The 19,489-nt window shown below is 34.4% G+C and overlaps 1 long non-coding RNA gene across 1 annotated transcript; it reads left to right on the forward strand.

The window, feature by feature from the left end:
• Positions 1 to 3,096: 3,096 nt before the first annotated feature.
• LOC130054769 (uncharacterized) lies at positions 3,097 to 5,578 on the forward strand. The gene is made up of 3 exons (XR_008803099.1): positions 3,097 to 3,342; positions 4,888 to 5,056; positions 5,354 to 5,578. It is a non-coding gene; the product is annotated as an uncharacterized LOC130054769 (long non-coding RNA).
• The last annotated feature ends 13,911 nt before the right edge of the window (positions 5,579 to 19,489 follow it).

Consider the following 19,489-nt stretch of genomic DNA (forward strand, 5'->3'; position numbering starts at 1 on the left):
ATTACATGCGTTTATACTTTAATGGTAAAATGAAATATAAACAACATATTATCTGTATCATCCATATTGGAAACCTGGTAACAAATAACAAAAATGTGACGTAAAACAACATGCACTGATTGTTTGCATGAATATTGTTTTAAATAAAAGCTATCGTTAAATAAACAAATTATAATCAATGTACTTAGTTAAAAATCATCGATATCTTGATAGCGGGCATCGATTGATCTATTACATGTAGGTTGAATAAGACAATCTCTGCTTGAATTATGTGTTCAATTCCCAACTATAACATTTTACAAAATACTAATCATATAACGAAACTGATACTTTGTTTTAAATTAAACATTTTAGTAACACCAGTACTTAATTTTTGTACAAATTGAATGAAGCCAAAAAGGCAAGTTAAGTGTTAAAGCTAGTATTATGGACATATTATGGATAACCTAGCCTTTCCGGACCTACCCAATGAATTAAATGGGTATGTGCATATTTATATCTGTAAATTTACTAATCTATTCATGTAATTGATTATGTAAAATTCTATGTCTTACGATTATTTATGAAATTTTAATCCGATAACTTCGACTAAAAATGTATAAATAAACATTTATTTTTAATTCTTGCATAAATACACAGATCAATTTTGGGAAAAGTTAACTTGTTTGTGTTTTATTTTGTTTAAATATCTATCAGCTGTTCAAAACGAAACTAGGTACACGTAATACATGACAAGAGAAGTAACTCCTTCTGGCAGCATTGTCTGTTTTGCTGTTTTCTGCCTCACTCAACAATTTTTCAGTTATCTGGTGGCGCCCAGTTAGCACATACACCAGTCGTGGGATAACACGGAAACACAGAATACAAACTGTTACCCAGTACAGATAGTTTCCAACACGGTCGTGAGGCATCCCATGCCGAACTTCAGTAACGCGGGTCCAGTTTTACTAGCTGCAATAATGCAGCCCTATATCCGTTTTTGTTGTTGAGGTTTTCGGGATAGGGCTAGTATTCCATAGGATCTCTATAATGGTGTAAAATGATTTTATGAATAACCGATAAGCTCTGTGTATTAGTCCCAAATGTTGTTTACATCAAAAGGAGTACCAACGTTGTGCTTGAGCATGTCTAATAAAGGTGTTTTTCATTTTAAAAACATCATGTACAGCATGCAAAAATTCTTCGTCTGCTCCGCCATGCTTGTTAATGCAAGATCTTCGACAGGACCTGATGAACCTTGCGAAATGTGACCTTAATTTGATCCCAAAGACATCTAAGCAATCCATAGGATTCCATCAAAAACCCCAAAATCTTCGAGATAACCCCTTCATTGTGCGCTTTGCATCTGCTGAAGTGAAACAAAAGATAATGAGACAGAAGAAAAACCCGAAGAACAGTGTTCGATTCGCAGATGACGTTACAAAACGAAATCTGGATCTGATGAAGAACATTCGTGAAAATGAAAAGATGGAGTCGGCATGGTATTACAGCACCTGCGTGTATGGGAGAACAAAATCAGGACTCCAGTTGAAAATCGATCTATTCGACAACGTTGAACAACGCATTCAGGAGGAATTAAATAAGAGGAGAAGGCAATGTGCTTCTAAACATGTGAACTAAACAAACTTTTTATACAGTAACATTACACCTTCTGCGTGGCTCTTTGAGAAGCGACCACATATACATGTATGCACAAAGACTCCCTATTTAATAATATATATATATATATATATATATATATATATATATATATATATATATATACAGTATATATATATATATATATATATATATATATATATATATGGACACAGAAACTGATGAAAAACTTTGTAATATTGTAGTGGAGTGCAGAATCATATATGAATATGTTAATACATGAGCAGTGCAGTTAATTGCTTAGGATTATCCTTAACCCCTTCTCTACCGTACCGGTCAATTTGACCGGTGCCGCGTAAAAACAGGGCAACACAAAAGGAGTGCCTCTAAATCTTTGAATCTACGGTCATAAGATATATGATCTATATATCACATTTTTGGAAATTTCCTCTATTTTTTGACTATGTAAAAATCAATAAAGTAAGTAAAGCCATTAAATCTAAAAAAGCATTTAAAGTGAAGGATGGCTTCGTCTAAATATGACGCAACGCTTTTTCGCAAGGTCTTTTTCCCCCTCGATATGATTTTTTTTATTTTCCTTATGAATTCAATATTTTTTTTATATTTTTGAAAAGCATATATTCCCTGCTTTCAGAAGATATAAAAATTATTTTTAATGCCTGGCAAAGTTATAAGAAAATAGCAATTTTATGCACATGTACGTTTTCTTACGATTTTATTTCTCAATGTTTTAACATATCGGCGTTTTACCTATATTTATATATGGAAATAGGGAAAAGTAAATAAGCCTGTAAAAGTAGAGTAAATTTCCATTTTGAAGGGCCCTTATTCGTGTTATAATTCTCGTTAGTTTTTATATTACGATAAAATGAAATTGGGACATGCTGCGCGGTTTTCTTTAAAATTAGCGACAATACGTCGTCTCTAAAAGCGATCGACGCGCATCGCACAATAAAGTGGTGAAAACTATAAAATTTGTATTGTCCTCATTTAGTAAATTCAGTACGTTTTGATACATTCAAACAATATACACATATGTATGATATAATCAGCCAAGTATTCTCTGCTTTTTAAAAAAAAGCATATAACGAATATTGGTATATAACAGCTAGTTACACCACAGGCACCTGAAGTATGGATATTACTACCCCCCCCCCTTTTTCATAATTTTTTTTTGGTGGCAATAATTTCTCTGAAATGTATGAATTCCCAGTCTATCTCATCCCTCTTTCGATTCATGTAATCGTTTCACGCTTTTTGTAAGCTTTAAAGATTGGCCTTCTACCGGTATAATAAAATATTTTACACAACCTACAAGTAACTTCATAAAACACCTATTGAGAATGTTACATCGGCAGAGTAAATTTAAAAAAAAAAGATAAATAAAATACTTCAAATTCAAATATAAACGTTATATCTGTTCGGAATAGTAATAATCCCCCCCCCCCCCCCCGTATCAAACAAATAAAACTAAAAAGAAGTTCGCATATAGCCTATAGTTTTATTTTTCCGTGATCGGGATCGCGGGCCCTGCGGGGTTTTCTGAAAGTGTGCACGGGGAACACACGTGTTTCCGTTTCAACGAAAACAACACAGCTTCACTGTCACAGCGAAGGCTTGTATTTTACATCTTTAAAACGATCTGATCTCAGAAGAAGATGCCCTGGAATTCCTGTTGCAGGATGACCGAAACGATCATGCATTCAGTATAAACATGTATATGTAAGTTGATGTAGCCACATAGGTCGACTAGAAAAAAATTTGCAGTTTTGTAATGTTATGAAAAATTCACGATTAATCAACGCGATTTGTCGTTTCATGAAAGAAAATATTTATATTTTATGATATCTAAACCAAGTGAATAACACCCAATTGTTTATTAAGAGCTGACATCATTTAATTTGTCCTGGTCCGGTATTAATCCGTCTGATTAACACCCCCCTTTTTCCTGAATTGTCTGCTTACCTGACGCGCGAGTGTAAGAAGTGGGTGGATTTAGTGTACAATGAGAAGGGAGATGGTGTGGTTTTAATCAGACTGGGCATTCATGGCCGCTCATGGGAGGGCTATTTTCCAGGATTTTTCCATGTTTATTAAAAATTATCTTTCTATGAAAAGAAAACACAATCTGTTAGGAAAACACATATGTCATTGTAATGATAGAATTTATTATCATAATTTGAATTATTTTCTTCATATTGTAACAGAAATATAAACGAAATGTGTGTTTGGGCCGAAATGGGTGGTGGGGGTGGGGGGTGGGGTACGTAACATCAAAGTCTGATTATGACAGGCTAATGAAAAATCATATAGATTTCTCTTATATCCAAATGCATGTATTTTATATACACTGAGTAGCTTATGACCATGAATTACATGTGATCCATACATGCTGGTACTGGTATCACTATGCTATGATTTTGCCTAGATTTTCTCTAATTTCGACTAAATCCATACCCCATCAGTACCATGCAAGGGGATTTAGACAATGTGTACCATGAAGAACCAATTCAATTTTACTTTTATATCTGGGGTCACATACTTTCCCTCAGAGTATTTTCGCTGGACCCTGTAGATTTTAACCTGAATTTCTTCAGTAACCAATAAGGACATGCATAAGGACTACCAACTTTTCAATAAACGAACAAATAAAATGTTTGTTCTTATAAACCAATCGAAATACACGACAACCTTCACATTGGATTATGCTAATTAGCCATGTGCTTGGTACGGCCACCGGTTGCGGTTCAGCATGATTAATAACAAAATGGCGGGTATTTTGGGTGTATAATTGTATTATTATCAATCCTTCCTGTTTGCTTCCCATATTTCACTCATTGTAAAAATATGGATGCTCTCTTTAATTATTTTCAAAAATCAGCTCCTCATGACGTAATATTTAGGCATGGGCCCCACCAATGACAACAAACAAAATGGCGCACGACTACTGGGCACGCACGACTTTAGGACCTTCAGCCATATGCTAGGCATAATGCTGACACCTACATCATGAATATCTTCTTCTTTTTTTTTCATTACGCACTCTGCTACACTTGCAATGTATAATTAAATATTCCATTCATTTCTAACACATGTACGTACGCAATCCCATACCAAATGTCACTTCAAATACAGGACATCTCTATCTTTAAATAAATTTGAGCTGTACTTAAGTACGAAACTGTCCCTTGCTACCATGAAACTTTTATTTTGCTTTAAAACATAAACCAACAATTCTTAATTGCATTTCTTTTCATCTTTAAAAAGGGTATTGACATCCCAATATTTAGTGAGAAGTTCCCAGGTATCGTCCGCTAGTGACAGTCTGCTGGCAAATCCAGGCATGCGATGGAAGGATGCTGATATGAAGGACACAGGGACACCTGATCCAAGAACTGTGGCATTTCATTCAGAGTGACAACCTGACATTCAGTTGGTATGACTCTTTGAGGTTGAATATAAGGTTAAATCTGTATACATTTGGTTAACAATAAATAATAATAAATAAATCCAGATAATACATTCACAAATAGAATCATGGCGTCATGATACACTGAAATGCGTTTTTTTACTGCATTACTAGGTATCACATACATACAAAAAGAGACAACAAAAAAACAAAAAAACGGAAAATCATTATTCTGTTTCTAATTATAAGGTATGACAAGTTTTCAAAATTTTGACAAAAAAGGTATGGTGGCCAATACTGATTTTATTTGCAATTTCCTTTCAGATATGGGACCCGATTATTCAGAGAACTGCAGATTTTAGGAAGCTGTTTTTGACAGAAGATTTGGTTTTCTCCATCTGTATTGCCACCAACCATTATGCTGAGATGGTCATATCAAGGGGGAAGGATTGTCATTATGCTTCCCAAGGAAGTTCGCATCCTCTCACTGGCATCCTCTCACTGAAGAGGAATTGTACAGGTATTACTAGTTTTAAAGTACCGATATTGTAACAGTGATTTTTCAGTTTAAAACGAATGATAAAATGCATAATAAAAAGATTATCTTTACCAAAATTAATCTTGCTGTGCGTCTAACACATTTATTAGATGTATACTACAATTACCTCTGATAAAATTTCATAAGTAATTAATGCATAGTAGTAATTTTCAGAGGGCCTTGACTATAGAAACCATTTACAGAGCCAATTGAGCATTCAAAAGCTCTGACGATACATTAGTATTTAGGGCTAAGTATTAAGAAATTCTTCCCCCCCCCCCCCCCCCCCCAGATTTTTGTGCATTATCTGATACATGTTTGCTGTGAAGTTCCAGCCAATAGACAGATATTGGTTAATGCATGCCCCTATCGGAACAACCCAGTACAGTGTATCAGGAATGATGTCTAGAAATAAGTTTTAAGAACATTTTTGTTAAATATGATGCAAGTACATTTAAATCTAGTGATTGAAAGTAAGTACTTGAACATTCGTATACGTTGAACTTGCAGAGGAAAAACGGGTAGTACTTTTTGATAACATTTGATAAGGTGCTGTAACTGCTGTTGCTTAGCAACCAAATATATTTGAAAGCAAAAATTTTAATTATTTTAGATTCACAATAAAGATCTTTATTTTACTGTTGCAATATTTATTCTATTTAGTGGAACATAATGGCAAAACGTCATATTATTAGAAAATGATGGATATGTACAATGTATATTAAGTACAAAGTTTCCATTTTATGACCTTTGACCTTAATTCTCTTCATCATATTTTTTGTTTAAAACCTTTTAAAATGATTAAGATTTATTTAAAGATTATATTTTTAAAATAATGTGACATTTACTAATCATCATTCAATGTAATTGTGTTTAAATTGTGTCAAATGTATGTAGAAAGCCAAATTATGGTCAAAATTGTACTACGAGTGTTGTTACTTAGCAACCAAAAATATTTGTTTGTCAATAAAATTGACTAATTTGATTGTGATGCGTTTGTAGTATTTTCAAAGGCACATCAGCTCATACATTTAGAATTTCCTATTTTTGACTCTAATCTAGTGAGAGGGATCGTAATATATATATTTCGGAGAAAAAAATTGCAAAAATGTGCACATATATGACCTTTGACCCCGTAGATCTCTTTGAGGTCATGGGATACCTTGACAAATTTTATAAGAAATTATTCCCTGTCCAATTCCTAACAAAATTATATGTCATATGCCTATCCCAAATCGTGATACATGCAGATTTTATTCGATGTAAAAATATTGTCATTTAGTCTTTAAAAACTTCTAAAATGTGCCGGTAGAGAAAGTCGTATTTAGTGGCCTCGGAGACTGAGAACGTCATATCTGGCCGGGGTCCGTGTTACAACTGGTTGCAGGGTGCCTCGGATACTCGAATGACCAGTGCTCATATATTGCTCACAGGGTCAGTAATCTGACCGTTGCTTTGTATTAAAATACACAAGTAATATAGAGTTATAGCCTGTTTCTGAAAACCCCCGATATATTTAGCTATACTACAGTATTGATTTTCACTACAGTGGCACGAAATAGGGAACATTATTAGAACTGCGTATTGTCATTAATTTTCATATCACTATATATTTCAAAGTATACTGCAATATTTCCACTGATAAAATAAATTATATCCCGTGGGGATCCGGGTTAGAATAGGTCCTCAGTACCCAATGCTTGTCGTAAGAGGCGCCTAAATGGGGCAGTCCTTCGGATGAGATCGCAAAAACCGAGTTACAGCAGGTGTGGCACGATAAAGATCCCTCTCTGCTCAAAGACCTTAAACGCCGAGCATAGGCCTAAATTTTGCAGCCCTTCATCGGCATTGGTGATGTCTCCATATGAGTGAAAAATGCTCGAGTAGTACGTTAAACAATATACGATCAATCAACAAAATAAATGAAATTTTACAAAGATCTCCGTGTATATAAATGATCATTAAAAATCGACCAAGAACAAAGAGCATTTTAATGATGAAAGATAAAATTAAGTTTTAAATTTGTGTTCATTGAATTTTTTTCATACTGGTATTTAAGGATGGATTGTTGTCGTCAGTCAGACAAATTAGAAAATATACGCCATATACACGTGTATCTAATTCAGTTGTGAATCATATGTATGCGAAAATATGAACCTAATGACAGGTTTTATTTCCAAATGCATATGTTTAATTTTTTTTATCGCATCAGGCTTCTGACAAGTAAATTGATATTACAGGGGTTTCAACAGTCGAATTTAAAATTTGCATTTGGCAAATCCTACAGTTGTTATAGTGGTTTAATTTCCAACTACGTTAAATGCACTAATTTCGTACAATTTGTCATAAGGGCAAATGTTTCATACTGATTACCTGATCATGGTGTGGGGCTCACGGCGGGTGTGACCAGTCAACAGGGAATGCTTCATCATTCTACGCCTCTGATCCCACATTTCGTGTGTCTATGAGTCTGTATTTGCCTTGCTCTCCATTTGTTATTCTTCATAAGATTATGGCATCTCCATTTTGTTCATTATTATGGCGACCATAGAATTTAGGAAATATTGACTTGAAACTAGATTGGTGAAACTTTTGTACCATCATCTTCCTTGTCAACAACCTGCCTCGATTAAAAATTTAAAGCTATCGTTTGCTAACACTTGGGACAAGCGAGATAACTGTCATTGTTGATTGATACAATAAACCTGTATATAACAGCCTCAGTATTGAGAAATTGATACCAGCATGTCATTGTGTGTACTAAAGGTGAAAATAACGATAAGTGATCAATGTCATAACTCCTATAAGCAATACAAAATAGCGAGTTGGGCAAATATGGACCCCTGGATAAACCAGAGGTGGGATCAGGTGCCTGGGAGGAGTAAGCATCCCCTGTCGACCGGTCACACCCGCCATGAGCCCTATATCTTGATCAAGTAAACAGGGTTATCCGTAGTGAAAATCAGTGTGCCAAGAACGGCCTAACAATCGGTATGAGACACGTCAGACAGCATTTGATCCAAAAATAGGTTGTATTGCAACTTAAATCGTTACAACGACCATAGAATTTGCGAAATGCTGACTTTAAACGAGACTGTTGAAACCCCTGCAACATCAACTTGTGTGTCAGTAGCCTGCTTCGATTTAAAAACTGATCAGACGCAGAACAAGCTCTTGCGTATCGAATGAATTGAGATATATACACACCATATACAGGTGATAATTGAATATTGCTACATATGATATATGAAGTTGACGATGGAGAAGCTGAAATCTTCCCGTTTGTCATATAGTTGAGTTGTTAGTTTGCCGTTAATATCTATTTTCAATAGAATATCTAAGATGAAGCAAAAGTGGATAACTCAGCACTGGTGTCCTTTATTTCGAGTTCACTGGGATATATCGAATCACCATATGAATGAAAATGACTATTGTTAATAGATAAAACGTCCTCAATATGTCTAAATGTCGAGTTGAAGGCAACAGTAAGTATAATCTTACAAAAAATTCATAGAATAGATGACTCAGAATTTAGGACTTTTGAAAATGAGTGACTTCAGGTGTATTGACGTCATTATGCGTCAACAAGTTCCTCGCTTCTAAAATGTAACACAAAATTAATAGTTAGAATTTGCAGCTGGGCATTTGTTTTCATTTAAAAAGAATTAAGGTTTCGGTTTTTAAGAAATCTCGCACGTTATAAAATAAGAATGGAACCATGGAAAAACACATTTTCTTTTAATTCTTTTTATATTAATAAATCAACAATTTTATATTTTAAAAAAAAATAATAATTGAAAATTAATCGATGAATGCATAAAAATGGTAACTTAAACTAATGTATTTATTCCTATATAGAATAGAATTGCCAGCAAATGAAGACTAATTGCTTCAATTGAATATTTTACTTTCATTTTAAACCATATTTAATTGTTTTCTCTTCTCTGATAATATTGGGGATCCGGGTTAGAAATGGAGAACATTATTAGGACTGCGTATTGTCATTAATTTTCATACCGCTATGTATTTCAAAGTATACTGCAATATTTCCACTGATAAAATAAATTATATCCCGTGGGGACCCAGGTTAGAATAGATCCTCAGTACCCCTTGCTTGTCGTAATAGGCGACTAAATGGGGCGGTCCTTTGGATGAGACCGCAAAAGCCGAGATCCCACGTCACAGGAGGTGTGGCACGATAAAGATCCCTCCTTGTTCAAAGGCCATAAGCGCCAGGCATTGTCCTTAATTTTACAGCCCTTCATCGGCAATGGTGACGTCTCCATGAGTGAACAATTCTCGAGTGGGACGTCAAACAATATACAATCAATCACTGATAATATTTAATGCTCCTAAATATTTCATTAGAAGGCGGGACATCTTCTGCATGGAAAAAAAATATTATACGGAATTCGACATGTACTTATTAACAACATGGATTTATTTCGAATTTCCAAAATTTCGACTTGAGCATCACTGAAGAGACATTATATGTCGAAATGCGCATCTGGTGCATCAACATTGGTACTGTATAAGTTTTACAGGGATATATTATCTTGCTAATGTTAGCATACCTGAATAGGGTACGTGTGAATTACATGCGTTTATACTTTAGTGGTAAAATGAAATACAAACAACATATTTCGCTTATCGTATTATCTGTATCATCCATATTGGAAACCTGGTAACAAAATAACAAAAATGTGACGTAAAACAACATGCACTGATTGTTTACATGGATATTGTTTTAAATAAAAGCTATGAAGACAAAAACCAATCGCTAAATAAACAAATTATAATCAATGTACTTTGTTAAAAATCATCGATATCTTGATAGCGGGCATCGATTGATCTATTACATGTAGGTTGAATAATACAATCTCTGCTTGAATTATGTGTTCAATTCCCAACTATAACATTTTACAAAAGGTAAGTCAAGTGTCAAAGCTAGTATTACGGTCATAGAATAACCTAGCCTTTCCGGACCTACCCAGTAATTTCAATGGATACGTGCATACTTTATATCTGTAAATTTAATTATCTTTTTATGTAATTGATTATGTAAAATTCTCTGTCTTGCGATTATTTATGAAATTTTAATCCAATAACTTCGACTAAAAATGTATACATAAACATTCATTTTTAATTCTTGCATAAATATACATACCAATTTTGAGAGAAGTTAACTTGTTTGTGTTTTATTTTGTTTAAATATCTATCAGCTGTTCAAAACGAAACTAGGTACACGTAATACATGACAAGAGAAGTAACTCCTTCTGACGGATTTGCTGTATTCCGCCTCAACAATTTTTCTGTTATCTGGTGGCGCCCAGTTAGCACATACACCAGTCGTGGGATAACACCGAAACACAGAATACAAACTGTTACCCAGTACAAATAGTTTCCAACACGGCCGTGAGGCATCCCATGCCGAACTTCAGTAACGCGGGTCCAGTTTTACTAGCTGCAATAATGTAGCCCTATCCTATTTTTTTTTAATTTTGACGTTTTCGGGATAGGGCTAGTATTCCATAGGATCTCTGTAATAGTGTAAAATAATTTTATGAATAACCGATAAGCTCCGTGTATTAGTCCCAAATGTTGTTTACATCAAAAGGAGTACCAACGTTGTGCTTGAGCATGTCTAATAAAGGTGTTTTTCATTTTAAAAACATCATGTACAACATGCAAAATTCTTCGTCTGCTCCGCCATGCTTGTTATCGCAAGATCTCGTAGGTGGATCTACTGAAAAACCTTAACGTTGAGGTGGCCGGGGACAGTTTCTTTGGTTTTGAAACATGTGGGTTGGGGGTATACGTCAAAGTCAGATTATGACAGACTTATGAAAAATCATGTTTCCCTTTTATGTCAATACTTGTATTTCATATTGGTGTAGTTAATAAATTATGACCCTAAATTACATGTAATCTGTAAATACTGGTGCTGGTGCACAAAACATGCTCTGAGCAGGTGTCCTTTTTTTGCTTTGATTTTCTCTCATTTGGGGTAATCCGCATTATTCATTTTACATGCAAGAATCATCGAGATCGGCATCCCACCAATGTCGTCCTGTACTCGAGTCTCGACTGATTTATTCCATTATGATTATGATAACAATACCTTGAAAGTAAGATAGTGGTTTAAAAAGAAAAAGTAAATATTATTGTTTATATTGTCGATGATTTAATTGCTAGTATGAATAAATGCGAATCATGAGCACATTACCAGTCTAATTCTAAACAAAGCTGTGACTCGAATTTCCTCTATTGTGTTTTTTAATATAGAAAAGCAATTACCTTTTTCATATCAACTATGTCAATGAAGTATTTTTATATAGGTGTTGAAATGCTTAAGTATTTAGTTTTAATTTTTTGCGCAAGTAGTTATGAATTTACAGCAGATTTTCGACATAGTTTGTGGTCAGAATAATCTATGCCCCATGACTAATTTTCATTTGTAATTAAATGAGCACAAAGCACAACTAGCCAATCCAATAAACTTATCATAGTTATGTAACACTAACCTGACTAAGAAGATAGGTGCTTGTTTTTGACAGACTCAGGTTTACATTTCTAGGTAAACATCATATCTATATATATCTACTATCTAGTGTTTTTCAATGATGATATCAGACATTCAGTATTCGAAAATGTGGATAATTTATGATGAATTAATGTTAAGAATGGAGATGTGGAGTTCATACTCCATTAAAGTAATTTACTTCACGTAGTTCAATACACGTGAAATTAGTTTAAATTCATTTCTTTGTAAACATGCTAGAAAAAAGGTATACTAATGCAATAATCAGTTATATTTGGAATGAACAATATGAATTATTTACCCTGTGAAAAACGAATAGAAAACATCCAATATATTGGACATTCTCGAGCCTACATTAAAAATGTGCATAATCATTTGCATGAGATTTTTTTATGGTAGAGCCCTGATATTTAGAGGTCAAAGGGCAAGTATTATGACATCATTTACTGATCCTTTTAATTCTTTCTGCATTGATTTTGTGAATTCTCCAAAACATCCCAATTTCCCTCATTGTCATACATTTTAATCTGTGATCCGTTTCAATCAGTCTGTTGATTTTTTGTTGGATTTGAATTATACATTTTTTTCGAAGAAATCTTTAGAGTAACATAATTTCATGTGAATTTGCAATCCTTGAGCTACGTCTGTTCTATTATAACATCAGGTTGCACTCAAATACAGTGGCAGATCTATACCTTACTGTAGGATAGTGGGGGGGGGGGTAACCCATTTAAAAAGAATGATTTAAAATGATGCATTTTAATGCATTTTAGACTGAAATTCTTGTTCGTTCTTCCCTTCATTTGTAGTCACCACATCTTTTATATGTTTGGGTGTGGTAAAACAAAAAAGAAGACCACCCTCCCCCACTGAAATATGCTGGTGTCAGTATATTTTCCTGAATTATAGTAACAGAAAAGCAGTGTTCGAAATTGGTTTAAAACCTAGTACAGACTGGGATGAACTCGGACTGAAAATCCTGAAAAAGAAAGAATGCTGGAGATGATTTTTCAACCTGGAAAGAAAAGGGTGAATTATCAATGAGGATGGTTGGCTGTGTTGGCAATTCATCAATGGCTAGCCGAAGGTCCGAGTTTGGCAAATCAAATTAATTGATTAGTATGCAGGGTATGGCCTTGAAACATAACACGGTTGACATCAACTGCAGACCAAGGGCAAATATTTGTTACTGAGGCATACAATACAGATGTGTATGCCATTGAACTGCACTGTGACCCAGCAGCTGGATCAGCTGACAAAATATGAAACGGTCATTCTGAAGTACGACTCCAGTCACCGACGCTCATAATTAATTCAAAATGATTATTTTTCCCATTTTTTTATCTCCCGAATTCTGAAAGTACACTTAGATTATCTAGTTCAAATCAAACCGCCACCTATTTGCACCTTTTTCAGACCATACACTAGTCAGTTCTGACAAAATATGAAACTGTTATTCTTAAGTGCGACTCCAGTCCCCGACACTTATAATTAATTCAAAATAATTATTTCCCCCATTTTTTTCCTCCGTATTTCTGAAACTACACTTACATTATCTAGTTCAAATCAAACCACCACCTATTTGCACCTTTTACAACTTTTACAGACCATACACTAGTCAGTTCTGACAAAATATGAAAACTACAAATCAATTTTTTCTTTCGCTGACGAAATTAAGAAGAAATACCACAAATTTTGCGCTATCGCGCATGTTTGGCATATCGGAAACAGTAGTTCAAAATATCATAATTACGTGGATTAATTTCTTATCACATCAATGGCGACAAGTAAATATCTAGCCCATACAAGAACTAGTTCGCCATTTTACCCCGGATTTAAAAGGTTGTACCCTAAAACTAGAGTTCTAATCGACGGGACAGAATGTCCTATCAAAAAACCAACAAATTCGAAAGCACAACAGTTAACTTTTTCTTCTTACAAAAATCGTAACACGTCCAAAGTTCTTGTTGGTGCAACACCTGGTGGACTAGTTTTCTTTGTGTCAAGTGCATATGGAGGTAGTACAAGCGACAGACAGACAGATTACTGAACGCAGCTCTTTGCTCCACAATTGTGATCCATATGATAGTATTATGGCTGATAAGGGATTTAATGTCCAAGACATTTTCGCACCAAGAAATAATTATAACCATAAATGTCCCTACTTTTTAAAAAAAGAAAAACCGCCTCTGATCAAAAATCACCATTGTGACTTTTTGTCCTGCGACTTTTTGTCCTACCGATTTTGTGGCTTTTTGTCTTGTGACTTTCCGTCCGTATACCTAGGGGATGTGCTTCCTTTTCTCCAAGCATATTTTGCAAATTATGCTTTTAATTTAAAAATGAAAATGTTCCTTGAGAGACTGGTTCCCCAACCCTCCCACTTTTTGTCGCTGAGCAGTCAAATACTCATGTCGTAATGTATAATAGAATTCTTTTTTTTTTTTCATTTCAGAAAAGTCGGAACTTAACCCCCCCCCCTCCAAAAAATTAAACCGAAAGCGAATTTTCGTGTTCATGAAATTCTTTTTATTGGCTTGTCAGCTATATTTTAGATAAGAGTTGTGAATTATATTTCTGCCAACCCTCCCTTTCAAAACCCATCCTAAGTGTCTGTGAAATACTGATTGTGATTATTGTATCATCTGCACTCCTGCACTACGCCTTACTGTATATACCTTATTTATGAAATTGTATACAATAAGATATAAGTCCTACGTAACAAAGTGCATTGATGCCCTTTAAATGTAATTGTATCATATTTTAATTATGCTAACATTTATATTATGGTGCGTGTTTTGCGATATAGTGAAACAAATGGTTTACTTCGTGATATGATTATGGAACGCTTGAATTATGGTATTGATCGCTGTAGACATGCTCTTGGAAATATTTTGTAAACCATTTGCAATAGGATATGTTTTTATTTTCTTCAATAACATTTCGACTTTGGCTATTTTTTTTTAAAGATACGCCAATTTTATATATATATTTCGGGCCATAAGACTGAAAACAAATGATTTGTGGATTTTTATGTGTTTGATAGAAAGTTCGGTGAGGCTGTATGCTGGTAATTAGGGAGTATATATGTTTCGAATCTTAAGAAGATTTCGTCTCTCTGAATGTATGTTATTTGAGGCATCTTTTCGAAATATTTCTGTGGCCCTTAAAAAGGGCCGGTTTTCTTCTCGAGCTTTACTCCGTCAGAAGAGCTCTCCTTATCTTTGCGCCATATTTCCATAGGTTTCCCTGGGAAATATGAATACCATCAGCCGCAAAGTCCTGGGGATATTTCAGCCGAAGTAAGATAAATCTTTTTCCGAGCTTTGCTCGCAGAATTGTGTTGATCCTGTTCCTCTTCCTCCTGAAGATATCGCTTGTCAGACCAGGGCTCTTCTTGAAATTACCACCCCTGTCTAGAATCTGTCCCACGAGAACAGTTCCAACTCCGCTGTCTTCTAGGACGTGCACCAGTTGTAGCACGTTTACAGTCACCTTCCTAGGTTTTCCTTCAACGATGATGTCGTTTCCATCGAGATGAACGAAAACTCGATCACGGGAAAACTGAAGCAGGTTTTGCAGGCAGGTTTGATTTGGCTCCTTTGCTGTCATGCCACCAACTCCAAAATATTTTATTCTCGGGTCTGCTTCAGTAGATCTTCCGAGACACGAGACAAAAGACGATCCAAAGACGGCAGCTTTCAGGATGATATTAAACATTGTACATATTCGTGAAGCCAGTCCTATCATATTATTGGCTGACTGCAAAGAGTAAGATTCACTCAAAGTACTGCACATTTTTACGTAATTCCTTGTCATGAATTTGATATAAGAAAATTGTAATTTTATGATATAAAAAATGATTCAAATAAATGTTCCTAATTAGAACCAGGATCATGAAAATATTTCAACTTTTAAAATCATAATTAATATATACATTGTGCTGAAATTATGTACCTTTCAAACCATTTACATCTTTACAAATTACAAAAAGTCACGGCCAATATGACCATGGGCAAAAAGTTACAATAAGAAATTTTATGAAAGTAGGACAAAATGTCACAGGACAAAAAGTCACAGTTTATAAGAAAATAAGAAACTATTGATTTTTGATATATATTTGAAAACATATCTGTTCTTTTTGTAACGTTTAAGAAAATAGGTATGCAAAATTTATATTTTCTATGAGATTTTGATAATAATTATAAAATTGTTATTCCTTTTATCATATTTATTGTAAAATATCATTTTGATTTTTAAAAAGAGAGATTTCTTATTTAGATAAAATAAAAAATAAGCTTGGTGATCATTTGGTTTAGTATACTACATATTACATGTAATGATTGTCAAAATAAAATATGATGGCAGAATTATGGTTGGCTTCCTTTCACTCCAGATTATTGTCAAAACAAGAAGTAAGTGAACTATCATATAATAATTGCTATATAAACAAGTTAATGATCTTTCCTTTCTTATTATCTAATAATGAACATCTAATAATGAACTGAAAGTGCTAAATGTGGCAAAACAAACACCAATAATGATGACATGTATTCCCTTCTACCTCCTATCCACTGTGAAATGGCTGGTGTCTGAACAACAGCTTTAGTGAGCATTTGGATACCACCTGTTATTATTATCTTAAAAGTATATATGGGGTCTCATTTGCTAAGTCCTTTTTGTGACTTTTCCTACATATTTTGTGACTTTCTCTCCAGTGACGTTTATCCATTCCTGTGACTTTTTGTCCGTATACCAATATGAATGCTATTTTGACTAATTTCGTGAAACTGAAACATGTTCTTTGTAAGCAATTATAGTTGGGGCATAACCGAACAGATATACGTTGACCTTGAAAATAAATAAATAGATAGTAGGTAAATAAAGAAGAAGAAAGCCGCCAGACGTTAGTTTTGTTGTCTTATGGTTTTTATTGGGAATAAGAAGGATGGCACGATCCCTCATGCCTGCTGGTTCCTATACACGACCCTGCTATATGTTTAACAGAGAGCTTAAAAGTAAATATAACACATATCGTGTAGCCTTAAACCAGTTCAATCATTACAAAAACAAAGAAAATCACTTGAATTTAATTGAAGCAAAAAAGAATTATAAACATTTAGAAGCTAAACTCAGGCGTCAGTATCTACGAAAGGAGGGTGATTTACTCGAGGATCTCCGTAAACAAAACCCAAAAGTATTCTACAAACATTTCCGAAAAAGAAAGCCAAAAAATACTCCAATAGACTTAGAATCGTTCCACACTCATTTTAAAGATTTAGCTACATTGTTCCCACTGAATATTATTGTGATGTTGAAGACGCAAGACCCACAGTTTTTAATGAACTAGATATGGAAATTACCGAGAAAGAAATACCCGAAGCTATTGATCAATTAAAACGGGGAAAATCCCATGGTTTGGACTATATTTTGAATGAGTATTTCATGGAATTTAGAGAAATTTTTGTACCATATTTGCATATTAATTTTAATCGAATCTTATCATCAGGATTTTTTCCAACACAATGGTCTGACGCTGTTATTGTGCCTGTTTTCAAAAAATGTGATCCTTCTGATCCAAATAATTACAGAGGAATAAGTCTTGTTAGTTGTTTCTGCAAATTGTTTACTTCCATACTTAAACAGAATACTCGTCTCATGGGCAGCCTCGTCTGATATTATTTCAGATGCACAATTTGGTTTTCAACCCAAGCTAGGTACTACGGAGGCAATTTTCGCGCTTCATTGTCTTATAACACAATCACTCCAATCCAAAAAACGATTATATTGTTGCTTCGTGGATTATAAGAAGGCATTCGATTCAGTTAACAGGGGAAAATTGTATAGAAAATTAAAACACTACAGTATACAAGGGAAGCTGCTTACTATATTGTTCGCTCCATGTATAGTAGGATTAGAACCTGTGTAAAATCCTCTGGTCACATTTCACAATTTTTTGAAAATCCCATTGGTCTATTACAAGGAGAAGAGTTGTCTCCCCTATTTTTTGTATTGTATGTGAATGACCTTGAAATTGAATTTATCAAAAAAAGTCTTCCACTATTGTACAAAAACACCCAAAGTAAACCTCCGAGTTGTATACAGTAGATGTGTGGTTGTTCGCATATGGGAGATAATTTGAATTCAGATAATCAGAAAATATATTTGAAATAAAAGAGGGTGAGAGAAGAAAAATACTATGCAAAATAAATAAATGAATAATAAAACAATGTTGAATTTTGTTCGTATGTTGGGCGAGTGGTACTTGTAGTTATACGATTACGAAGGTTCGTCACGGTAGAATAACCTGGTGTTATTTTATTTACAGGTAATTGTTTACACCTGCACGTTAATCCAAGTTTAAGACGTCAAGCTGTGCCTTGTTCACACTTGCTTCATGTGATTAAAATATAAAAGATGACTTAGGAATTGTTATGGAGATAACACTATTGTAAATATGCTTTGAATAGAAAGCCATTGTTTTCAAGTTCTTTATTCGTTATTAGATATCTTAGACATAATTCAGAAATCTTATGCATTAAAATATCAATTTTGGAGTTGGATAATACAAGTTAATTTGTATCTTTCAAGTTATGATGTGCATACGAAACAAAAAACTGAGAAGGGGGTTTATTATTACTATGGATTTAAAACCAATGGGGCACCGTTTCGAGTTAAACACCACGCATGCGCAGAAGCCCCTGATTCGAGTAGTTCTTTTCCCTATATATTCCCTGGGTCGAGGCCTCTGCTGGTGGACTGTTAGTCCCCGAGGGTCTCTACAGCCCAGTAGCTAAGTACTTCGTTACTAGTTTGAAAATACGGATGTATATTTAATTGCTGTTACAAAATTTAGAAATTCATTTCAAAATTAAGGATTATCTCCCTCATGCATAGCTCTTATCCTTGGACGAATTTGGCTCCACTTTTTTGGCACGCTGTTTTTGGCTATATTTAGCTCTAAAACTTCATAGTTATTTCGGATTTCAAAGATTTCGGTTGAGCATCACTGAAGAGACATTATTTGTCGAAATGCGCATCTGGTGCATCAAAATTGGTACCGTATAAGTTTTACATTCTATTAAGGTATCACACCGGTAATTATTTTCACTATATATTACTGTAGAGGAAAAAAATCATTAAAAATCAGTTTACAAAATTGATGCCGAATAACGCAGTCGGACACATTCTATGTTACCTATCTCGTCTGCCAACACCAGAAAAACAACACCCTACGAGGCATTTTCGAAAATAAATTACCCGCAAACAAGGCTACCCTCAAATCCACGTGTTTTCCACATGTGTGTAAACAGCCGGAGTGCACCTCAGGAAGTAGCCTCAGCTACCAATAGCAAATAGTTCCTTTGTATACACTTGGTTA

The sequence above is a fragment of the Ostrea edulis genome, chromosome 5 (genome assembly GCF_947568905.1).
Source record: "Ostrea edulis chromosome 5, xbOstEdul1.1, whole genome shotgun sequence".
Lineage (NCBI taxonomy): Eukaryota > Metazoa > Mollusca > Bivalvia > Ostreida > Ostreidae > Ostrea > Ostrea edulis.